This window comes from Hibiscus syriacus, unplaced genomic scaffold (genome assembly GCF_006381635.1).
Source record: "Hibiscus syriacus cultivar Baekdansim isolate YM2019G1 unplaced genomic scaffold, ASM638163v2 tig00113726_pilon, whole genome shotgun sequence".
Taxonomy (NCBI): domain Eukaryota; kingdom Viridiplantae; phylum Streptophyta; class Magnoliopsida; order Malvales; family Malvaceae; genus Hibiscus; species Hibiscus syriacus.
In genome coordinates, this window is record NW_024063472.1 from 659,380 (window position 1) to 671,789 (window position 12,410).

The following is a 12,410-nucleotide window of genomic DNA, read 5'->3' on the forward strand; positions in this document are numbered from 1 at the left end:
TGTGTTAGAATAAGGGTTGTTGTTGTTCCTATTATAATACCCCACATAGTTGGTTGATTTCTAGATGTCAGGGTATTCACTCATATGATGATTGTTTTAGGATAAAACATATCCAGAACTGACACGGAGTCCTTAGCATCCAACTCAAAGGTTCCTTGAGCCTTCCACCATGTTCCTAGCCTTGAAGATGAAAATTGGTAGTCATTGTTTGCTATCCGGTTGAGGATATCAAAGGCTTCTTCAAGTTCCTTATCTAACAAAGTTCCATTTGCTGAGGCATCTAACATCATCTGAGTGGGAACATTAACACCATTTTAAAACATCACAACTTACTCCTATTAGTGGAATCCATGGTTGGTGCATTTACGCAACAATATTTTATATCGGTCCTAACACTCATACATTAACTGTCATTAGCTTGACGAAAAGATGCTATGTCATTTATGAGTTTAGTGTTCATGTTGGGTAGATTATACCACAACAGAAAACAGGTAAGACCAAGATTCCATTGAGCCTGATGGAACTCCACTTAGCTAAGCCCTTGCTCAGTCATGCCATGAATAGGGGAATAACTTTAGCTTCAGAACATCTTCATGCACCCCTTGCTGTCTAAAGGAGTCGTAGACTTCTATGAAAACATGAATGTATTGTTTTGCATCTTCTTGAGATGCACCACCAAATTCTAGATCGAGTTCAACATGTTGAACATCAACGATTTGATTTCAAAGTAGGATGCTGAATCTCGGGTGCCATTATTCTAGGGTTGAGATCATCCAAGATAGGAGCTAAATGATCTCGAATAGCATGTGGGTGTGCAACGATTCTCGCATTGGGAATTGCTGCGAAATTTGGATGTTTAGGATCCTCCACTTTTTCATCTCCTTGGTTTTATAGTGCATACATGTTTCTCTGATCCGTTGAGAACGTCTCATTTTTCTAAAAAATTGTTCGATCTTAAGTTCAATAGGTAATATTGGTCCTACGGGTCTCTTATGGGTCATGCACTAGAAAAATCTAAAAAGACAAACAAAAGAAAATAACATGTAAAACTATATAAAAATAAAGAAATAAAATAATACTATAAGGAAACATTTAAAAACAACAATTGCCAATCCTTGACAACGGCTCCAAAAACTCAATGTGTGTTGTGTGAGTGCTAAATTGAAAGAAAAATATGTGCAAGTATACACAATTGATCAAGTAATATAGTAGTGATTGAGTATCGCCTCCATGAGGATTGAATGGAATTAAAAGTAAGTTATAACAAAAGGGTGTCACTAAGTATATATATATATGATGGTATAGACAAATGAATAAAGTTTGGTTGTGGTAAAATGGTATGTTCAAGTAATGTGATAAATCTCCAAAAGAGTTATCGTTAGTAACCTTTTTCACCTAGGTTTAGTTTGAACTTGAGAATTTTTAGGAGCATTTTATGTGCATATTTTTTGAATTTAACATATTGTCCATATTGAGGATTTGTGGGTTACCTAGGGATAAATTTGATTTTTGCTACAAAATTGTATACTGATGTTATAACATTGCAAAAAATGTTGAACGGATATTGCAACAGTCGATGCAACTCCAGATAGTTAGGAGAATGTTTTGGATTAGACAATTGTCTTGGACAGCTGTAAATGAGTTAGATACCACCTAAAACGTGGATACATTTCATTGGGGGATAAAAATCTCCTCAAATATATAAATAAGAGTACTTTGCAAGCTAGGAAGGAGACGATTATGAAATTATTAGGAAGTACTCATTTTCTACGTTGGTTCTTTGCACGCCATGGAAGCTTAAGTCCCTGCCATGGATTGTGTCAGAAGAAGAGAGTCATCTGAGTAGCATCAATATTCATTAGATCACCATTCGAAGCCTTCTATTAAGAGAGGGAGTAATTTTAATGTTCTCTAAACGTTGTGGATGATATTTTGGATTGACTATTTTTATGTTTATTTTGATACTAATTTTTATGTACTCGTTGTTTCATAAATAGAAATAATTTTATTTAAACATATGATTTTATGATTATTGTCTGGAAATAGATTTGATTTCTTTGTGGTGCATTTTTAATAGCATTGGTATTGCTGAAGAGTAGTGAGTATGATGAAAAACATGCAACCAATCGATTAGATTTGTTAATACTTTGATATCTTTGATGAATGAAAGTAATTATATAGAAGAGTCTTAATCATTGCTAATCACATAAGATTAGTGTTCACTATTTACTTAATAGAATAAGTTCAATATATCATTTTTCTGTGATTTGATAGCTAACATCGTGTTCTTTGTTTGTTGTAGCATGACATGGTGTTTATTATATTGATTTTATTATCCTATTTAACAAACCTTTTCATATTGATTAACCTTTAAACTCTAATAAAGATCATTTTTATCCTTGTGGATTTGATTAACCTTTAAACTATAGTATCGGTTTGATTTAGAGTTTTTTGTATTTTTCTTATTGTTATTTTCATTTGTAGGTTCTTATTAATTTTTAATTTTACTAGTTTATGCCCAAAAGTGACGACAATTTAAAGTCGTTTGATCTAGAAATTGAATGGACTTTTAAATAATGTCGCCACGAAGCTGCAAGAAATAGACCAATTATGGCTAGACCAGGGAATGTTGCTTTGCCGCCACTCCAACAGGAGAGGATGAAGAGTTACCTACTGGCATTGAAGTAGGACAACAATTTGATAACATGGATTATAGAGATTGACATATTTGCAAACATGTAGTCTCGACATTGGATGATATGCATCTAGACATCATGATGCTAGTGATTAATTCTATGAAATTTGAATTAAAGTAGATCATGTTCCAAATGTTACAATCTATGGCACAATATGGAGGGTCTATTGTTGAAGTTCCTAGAATTCATATGAGAGCTTTTATGGAGGTTTGTAATTCGTTTATTCAACAAGGTGTTCTAGAGGAGGCACTGAAGATGAAGTTATTTCATTATTCACTATGTGATATAGCACGACTTGGTTGAGTTCACTACCACCAGGTGCTATAGCCTAGAATGAACTAGCACAAAAAGTTTTACTGAGATTTAATTCGTCAACTATGAATGCCAAGATTAGAAATAAGCTTGCAACTTACAAGAAAATGGATGATGAAAGCTTATATGAGGCTTGGGAACGATTTAAGGAGTTGCTACGGAAATTTCCTATGTATGGTTTCCCACATTGGACTCAAATGGAGTTGTTTTACTTCACACGTATGGTAGTTGATACTTCAATGAATGGAGCTCTATTAGATAAGACATATAATGAAGCATACAAAATACTAGAAATGATCTTAACTAATGATTGCCAATATATGAATACAAGAAGCATGTTTGGCCGAAGGAATACTGTAGCAGTAGATTCTAAAGCTTTCAACTCTATGTCATCACAAATTTCAACATTGATGGATATAGTAAAGAAATTACAAAAACCATGAGGAATGTATGAAGTTAAGGCTGCAGAACTCATTATTTACGTTTATTATGGAGATAATCACAACTTTCATAAATGTCCACAAAATCCAGAGTCTATCTATTATGTACGAAATTATCAAAGAATGACAATGCTTTCGGCAAGACATATAATTCTAATTTTAGGAATTACCCTAATCTTTCTTGGAGAAGTCAGAACATTTCTAATCCGTAGTAATAACATTATCAATGACAACATTATAATAGGAATGAACCATTGCCGCAGCCACAAGCACAACAAGAAGTTGTTCAGCCACAACAAAGAAATCATATCCAAGTTAATCTTCTACACAATCTTCAACTTTATCCTTTCTTGAAGCTTTAATTAAAGAGTATATGGCGAGCCATTCAGCATCATTATAAGCTCTATAGAATCAAATAGACCAAATGGATAATGATCTAAATAATCGGTTACAAGGGACGCTACCTAGCGATATAGAGAATCTGAAGTAACATTGTATGGCTATCACCATAAGGAGTGGAATTCATATTGGGGAGCCATTTGAAAAACAAAAAATGATGATGTAACTTCTAAGGGGAAAGGCAAAGAAGTTGAGTTAGAGCCACAAATGAGCCATAGTACAACATCCAACCCAAGACAGTGTAGAAATTCAGACTCATTGCCAACAAAAATACCAACTGCTGCTGATACTTCATAGATGTACTTTGCCAACTCACTATCAACATCCTGTTAACTGATGCTTTAGAAAAAAAACATGAATTACATCAAATTCATGAAGGAAGTCCTCTCAAAGAAAATGAGACTTGGTGAATTTGAAATTGTTTCTCTTACTGAGGGCTGCAGTGTTATGGCTACAAGTCAATTGCCACTAAAACATAAAGATCCAGGGATTTTACTATTCCTTACAATATTGGTTATAAATTTTTTGGCGATGCTTTTGTAACTTGGGTGTAAGTATCACTTTAATGCCTTTATCCATTTTTAGGAGATTTGGGAATGGCGAAGCAATACCAACTACAATCACTTTACAACTTGTTAATCGGTATACCGTGTATCCGAGTGGTATTATGGAAAATATGCTTGTAAGAGTAGATAAATTCATATTTCTTACAGACTTCATTATCGTGGATTGTGAACCAGATAAAGATATTCCTTTTATTATCAGACGACCATTCCTTATCATGGGCCAAGCATTAATTGATGTTGAAAGGGAGAATTGACTTTGCATTTAAATAAAGAGGATATCACTTTTAATGTCCTAAATAATGCTCCTTTTATAAATGATAATATTGAATGTCTCTTACTTGACGTGATTGATATTTTTGCAAGGAGCATTGGGAAAATGATGCAACACAGACAATTCATTAGTGATGAAGAAGGAATTGAAGAACTTTCTTATGATGCTAAGAGCCAATATTGCAGTATTATATAAAATATGTTGAACCTCTCAAAATTCCAGATCATATTTTTCAAGCCCTGAAACCATCTGTTAAAGAACCACCAATTTTTGAATTAAAACCTCTGCTAGAGCATTAAAAATACACTTACCTTGGAGAAAATGAAACATTGCCAATAATTATGGCCGCTTAGCTTTCAGCATCTCAAGAAGCTCAATTGAATAGGATGCTGAAGCATCACAAAAAAGAGATTACCTAGAGTATTACCAACATAAAATTCATTAGTCCATCATTTTGTATGCACAAAATTCTTTTGGAAGACCTAATAGTAGCTCGATTGAACACCAATGACGGCTAAATCCAATTATGAAAGAAGTTGTGAGGAAAGAGATTATCAACTGGTTAGATTTTGGGATTATATATCCAATCTCAGATAGTAATTGGGTTAGCCCGATGCAATGCATCCTGAAGAAAGGCAACATTATTGTGGTGACAAACTAAAAAATGAATTAGTGCCGACGAGGACTACTGCGGGTTGGAGAATATGTACGAACTATAGAAAGCTAAATAAAGCAACAAGAAAAGACTAATTTCCATTACTTTTTATAGACCAAATGTTAGATCGTCTTGCTGTCAAATCTTTTTATTGCTTCTTGGATGGGTACAATGTTTATAATCAAATCACTATAGCACCGGAAGACTAGGAGAAAACCACATTTATATGTTTGTATGGTACCTTTTCTTTTAGCAGAATGTCATTTGCGATATGTAATACCCCAGCAACATTTCAACGTTAAATGATGGCCATTTTTTTGATATGATTGAAGATTATCTCAAGGTATTTATGGATTATTTTTTCATGTTTGGGCAATATTTTGATATTTTTTGTCTAACTTAGCTGTTGTATTGAGTAGATGTGAGGAGACCAACTTGGTTTTAAATTAGTAGAAAGGTCATTTTATGGTAACTAAATGTATAGTGCTTGGGCATTGTATATCTGGTTGTGACTGATGAATGTTCTAAATACATATTATTTTCTTATTAAATCTTTGATCTTATGGATTTATTGCTGTTGATTTGGTTATGTTATGCCTATTTTCGTGCATGATCTTACTTTATAGGATTAGTAGTAAAAAGGGAGCATTCTACATTTTTATTATTTGGTCACGACTAGAAACATGGGAACAACTCTGGGCCTGACACGGTCTGACGTGGAAGTTTCTAGAAGTTCCAGTCAACAACAATTTTCTAGAAGATCTAGTCAGCACCTTCTGGAAGGTGGACGGGCAGAGATATCTTAGGAGATTTACTTTTAATTTTAAAGTTTAAATTTAGAAAACATTTGCAATTATCTTTAGGATTATTTTTCTTTTTATTTCTATATTTATCTCTAGGGTTTTAGAGGCTATAAATACCCTCTTGGGGTAAGCCTAAACACACAACTCATATTTCACTCTTCTTCTTACTTCTAGTTTTATAAAGTTATTTCTTTTCTTTTCTTTTATTTTCTTTTCAAGTTTTCATTTTCATTTTATTCTAAGTTTTATTTTTAAACATGCTAAGCATGACTTTTGTCATGTTTAGCTAATTTTCTCATAAGCCGAGAGCTTAAGCGATGACTCAATTCGAACGTGAGAATTGAAAAGCACTTCAATAACTTTGGAATATCTCTTTCAATCTTTGCGCTTATTTTCAAAAATCAAAATTGTTTTCAAAATAAAAGATTGACTTTGGTAAAGATATTTTTGCGATTAAATGTGTGGGAGGAAGGATCAACTTAACGAAAGCACATTCGACTTCCTGGCAACACACTTGGTGAGATTACCTCGCTAAGAGAGATTGAGATCATAATTACTACTTATTAAAACAACAATCCGAATTGGTCTTCATGAATTTAAACAGTTATTGATCTACGATAATTGATGTTGATCAATCAATTCCCGAAGCCAGAATCAAAGGTTGCTTCAGGTATTTGATATACAAAGTAGAGTCACAAGGATTTCCCTTGTAGACAAAGTAACCGACGTGAATCTTGTAGGGAAAATCTAATTCGATGATCCGAAGGAAATTGAGTCAAAGCGAGGCTTGAGATTGTTTATACCATATTCATTTTTAACTTTACATTCTTCTTTATTTTTGCTTTAAATTTCTTTTTATTATTTAATCATTTTTACCAAAACCCCTTTTTTATCTACTGCATAACACCTGGTCAAGGCGATTCAAACCAAAATTTAGGAATTTTCTAAGTCCTTATGGATCGACCCTTACTTCTTTTTACTACATATTTCCTTTATTTATTAATTGAGAAGAAGGAATTTATTTTGACACCAAAAAGACAATTGTCAAATTGGAACTTTTGTCGGGGACTTCGCCAAAGTTACTAATTTTATCTTCTTTTGATTTATTACTAGGACAAACCCGGGCGAATTAGTGGAGTATGACCAAAAATTGAAGCCAGATCTCGGAGACTTCACACACAGATGCTTTGGGAAAGAAAGATACAACAATTAGACCCGTAATTGAATTTAGGATCAAATTCAGACGAAGTCATTCATATCAAACCAAATCTAATGGTCGATCTTACAATCAGAGAGTTAATTACAACTCCTACTGAACAAGAACCTTTGTGTATTAATTTACCCAAGATGAAACTCCACCAGTTAAAAACTGTCCTTATTCATCTTCTCCTTACCTTCCACATATTACTAAACAAGAATCCGCATAAACATCTCACAGAACTTCACATGGTTAGCTCCAGCATGAGACCACATGGAGTAACTAACGACCAAATCAAACTTACAACTTTTCTTTTTTTCTTAGCCAATTTGGCTAAGGAATGGTTATTTTATTTACCCCCAAATTCTATTACTACATGGGCTCAAAAGACTCACCTTTTTCTTGATAGGTTTTTTCCCTGCAACGAAAGAAAACGAGTTACGAAGAAGAATACTTGGAATCAAACAACTTGATAGAGAGTCATTATATGACTAATGGGAGAGATTTAAAAAGTTTTGTGCTAGTTGCACACAACATGGGTTAACAGAACAAACACTCCTTTAACATTTTTATGAAGGATTTACTCCCATGGAAATGAAGATGATCGATGCTGCCAGCAGAGGATCTTTGGTGAACATGACTCCTACTGAGGCTAGGGATTTAATTTCGACAATGACCGCAAATTCTCAACAGTTCCGGCCAACTAATGAACTTCCTCGAAGAGTTCAAGAGATAAGTTCATCTTCCTTAGAGGGTAGTATAGATAAATTAACTGAAGTAGTCAACTCTCTTGTTGCAGCAAATATATGACCCAACATATTATGTGGAATATGTACATTACCTTATCATCCAACAGAAGACTATCCACTGATTCAAGATGACATAGCGACTCAAATTAATGTAGTAAGGAACTTTCCAAGACCTCCCCAAAGGTCTTATAATCACTATAGTAACACTTACAACCTAGGATGGAGGGATCATCCAAATTTTAGTTATGCTTAAAACTCAAGGAAAAATCAAGCTTATCAACCAAGGCCACCTCCACCACCCCAACAGCCACAAAAGACATCATTAGAATCAATTGTTAAAAGATTAGATCTTTCCCAGGAAAAGTTCAAGATTCATACTGAAGCTCACTTACAGGAAATGGACAAGCAGATGAGCCAACTGGCTTAAACCGTATGACGTTTGCAATCACAAGGTAAACTTTCGTCTAAAACCAAGGTAAATCCAAGGGAGAATGTCAGCACCATCACTCTTCAAAGTTGTACAGTGGTCACGCCACCTATTCCAGAAGATGAAGTAATCCAAAAAGGAAAAAAATAATTGACTCAAGATCCCAGAAGAAGAGAGACAAAGTATAAATAGATCCAACATCATATCTTTATGACATGCCACCACATTTTCCATTGAGGTTATTAAAAAAGGATAAACAAGCTGAGGAAAAGGAAATACTAGATGTATTTCGGAATGTGGAAATCAATATACCTCTCCTTAAGGTTATTCGAAAAGTTCCAAGATATGCTCGATTTTTTAAGGACCTTTGTACAACAAAGAGGAAACTTACCAGGATCGAGAAGGTAAATCTAGGAGAACATGTCTTAGTTGTATTCCAATAAAAGTTGCCACCAAAAATGAAAGACCAAGGTATGTTTGCAATACCCTATAAAATTGGTAAAGTTGGGATAAAAAGAGCCATGTGTGATATTGGCACCTCTATTAATGTGATGCCTCTCTCTGTTTATAATATGTTCACTAACGAGCCCATGAAGGATACAAAAAAATCAATTCAGTTAGTCGACAAATATTTCATTTATATGGAAAGACTCTTGGAAAATGTGCTGGTGTAAGTAACGACTTAATATTTCTCGTTGACTTTTATGTAATTGACATGGAGAATGATTGCACCAGTACTTCTTTGATATTTTATTGGGGTGTCCTTTTCTAAGTACAGTGCACACGATGATTGACGTAAAAAAACATGATTTTAAGCATGGAGTTTAATGGTGATATCGCTAAATTTGATGTTATAAGGAAATAAAACACCCAGACAAAGTGGCGAGCATAAATTATATTGATATTTTTTATCCTTAGGAAAATGAGTTTGTAGAAACTAACGTATCTTTTGATCTATGCAGGGAGTTAGAAGACTACAATGAGGAAATCAGAGAGTTGGAAAATTTATTTTCTGTTTATTCTGATTTAAGTTTGATTCTTTCTAAGTCTAAAGTTCTGCCTTTTGTTTTGCAGGCACCTGAGCTAGAATTGAAACAAATACTGAAACACTCAAAGAGTGCCTTTCTAGGATAAAATGCTACTTCACCAGTTATTATTTCGGATAAGCTTCCAAAGTTAAAAAAGATTAAAGAAAAATCTATGAGAATGCCAAATTCTACAAGGACAAAATAAAATATTTATACGATCGTAGAATTTCTCATAAGGAAGTTCTTAGTTGGAAGAAGTGGATGAAGTATTTATCTTAGAATATGTAGTCTGAACTAGGTCATCGAGCTAACGACGTTAAACAAAAGCGCTTTATGGGTGGCAATCCATTTTTAATTTTGTTGTATTTTTTAGTTTATTTTATTTCGATTGAGCAAATTTAATTTAATTTTTTGTTTTATTTTCAGGAATCAAATGTTTCAATTAAGCTTAAATGAGGAATATTTGTGAATTTTTCATTTGAACAATGTAAAATTCAGACCCTGAAAGTAGTAGCAATTGCGCAAGGCATTAGAAAAATTTGTTCCAAAGTCGTGCACACCGTGTCATTAAAGATGGTGCACATTAGCATCTCCCTTACAGGCTGGCGCACTTCAGCAAACCTAAAATCGTATTTGCCACCCATCTAGAGACAAGTACCTGCCGCAGCCTTTTCATCCTATCTCTCATATTCTTTTTCGTTGACTGCAGACCCCATCTTTCTCATCTTTCCTTATCATTTTTAATTTAAAATCCTTATTTTTACACCCTAATTTCACTAAAATTAAAAGTCTTCACCCTACGTCTTTTTGAAACCAAACCAAAACAATAAAAAACCCAACACATTCATCTTCCATGCGTTTAATGGCATCGGACAGTACTCCGGAGGTAAATTTTGATCCTATTTTCTTTCAACCGTTACTAATGTACCATCTCATTTATGGTTTTAGAGAAGATTTAAATGTCAATTTTTCATTGACGACACCACCTGACCATGCTTCTAGTTCATGGCATCAACCCCGGCAGCCCACTTTTCTATCCCAGACCTCCCGCCGTGGCCGTGGCCGTGCTCGACAATAAATCATGGGAGTTCTCTATTCCTTCTCTCGTACTTTAATTTTATATTTTGGGACAAAACGCTTTAAGTGAGGGAGAGTATAGTCTAGGTTAAATTTTCCTTTCTTATCTTTATGTTTTGATGCTAGTATGTGTGATTGGATTTGCTGAAAGTTCCATTTAATTTTTTTGTCCTGTTAAATGTTTTTGGAATGACATGATTTTTAGAAACACATAATTGTTTAGGTTATGATATTCTTAATAGCGGATAGCATGAATTGTGATCAAGTTAGATTTATTGTGATATTCCATGATTTTTTTGTTGAAATGTGCTTAGCTCAATGTATGAAAACAAATTGGTGAGATTTGATCTTTTACGAACATATCATTTTGCTCTCATTTTTTTGGATTGAGTGTGTCGAATTTGATATTAGTATTCTAGAACCTGCATTTTAAATATTGTCTAGATTACACACTAACTTGATGCTTAAAAAATGATTTGGGCACCTTAGGATTAATCATTCCATTTTCCCCACTAAAATTGTCTACCCATGCATTTTCCCCTTGTTAACCACTCTTGAGCCTATTTCCATTCTTTGTTTTCACCATATACATAAACCTGAGTCTTTTATTTTATCCTTCTTTTCTACCCTTTTTAGGACAAGTGAACAATTTATCCGTTGTATGCTCCATGAATAGAAGAATTTTTTGTATGGTGTGTTGTGCAAAAGAGAGAAAAAAAAGGGATCTACTTTCATTTTTTTGAAAAAAGAGACAAAAAGAGCAGTTTGAAAAGAAAAAAAAAAAAAGAAAATAGAAAGAGACATGCAAAAAATGGAAAAACAAAGCAACAACACAAGTGCGGAAAAATCAAATTCAATTCGAAAGGAAAAGTGTTGTTTGATGGTATTGTGTCTTTTATCTTGTTGTACTTAGTCGATTGATGGAGTATTACTTATTATTTGTAGTTCATTGTCTTGAATTTTTATCCATATATTTAGCCTTACTCCCACCTTTACCTAAGCCACGTTACCACCAATAAAACACACTTTTATTTATGCATCTTGATTCCTCGAATGTGAGACTTGACAAAGAAATGTAAATATAATTTTGACTGATTTGATTATATCATACTTGAGGACAAGCATGAGATGAGTGAGGGGGAATTTGATGAGTGTTCTAAATCGATATTATTTTCTTGTTAAATTTTTTATCTTATGGATTTATTACTGCTGATTTGGTTGTGTTATGTTTTTTTTCATGCAAGATCTTACTTTCCGGGATTAACAGTAAAAAGGGCGCATTCAGCATCTTTTTATTATTTGGGCCTAGATGGAGACATGGGCACGACTTTGGGCATAACACTGTCTGACGTGGCAGTCTCTAGAAGATCCAGTCAACATTAGTTTTCTAGAAGATCTAGTCAGCACATTCTGGAATGTGGACGGGAAGAGATATCTTTGGAGATTTATTTTTAATTTTAAAGTTTAAATTTGAAAACATTTGGAACTATCTATAGGATTCTTTTTCTTTTAATTTATATATTTTCTCTAGGGTTTTAGAGGCTATAAATACCCTCTTAGGGTAAGCCTAAAACACAACTAAGATTTCACTCTTCTTTTACTTCTAGTTTTATAAAGTTCTTTATTTTCTTTTCAAGTTTTCATTTTTATTTTATTCTAAGTTTTATTTTTAAACTAGCTAAATATGACTTTTGTCATGCTTAGATAATTTTCTAATAAGCCGAGACCTTAAGATTACTCAATTTCAACGTGAGAATTGAAAAACACTTGAATAACTTTGAAATATCTC

At 33.6% G+C, this 12,410-nt stretch overlaps 1 non-coding gene across 1 annotated transcript; it reads right to left on the reverse strand.

Moving 5' to 3' along the window:
- Positions 1-3,082: 3,082 nt before the first annotated feature.
- LOC120187929 lies at positions 3,083-3,189 on the reverse strand. Its single transcript, XR_005522361.1, has one exon. It is a non-coding gene; the product is annotated as a small nucleolar RNA R71 (small nucleolar RNA).
- Between the last annotated feature and the right edge of the window lie 9,221 nt (positions 3,190-12,410).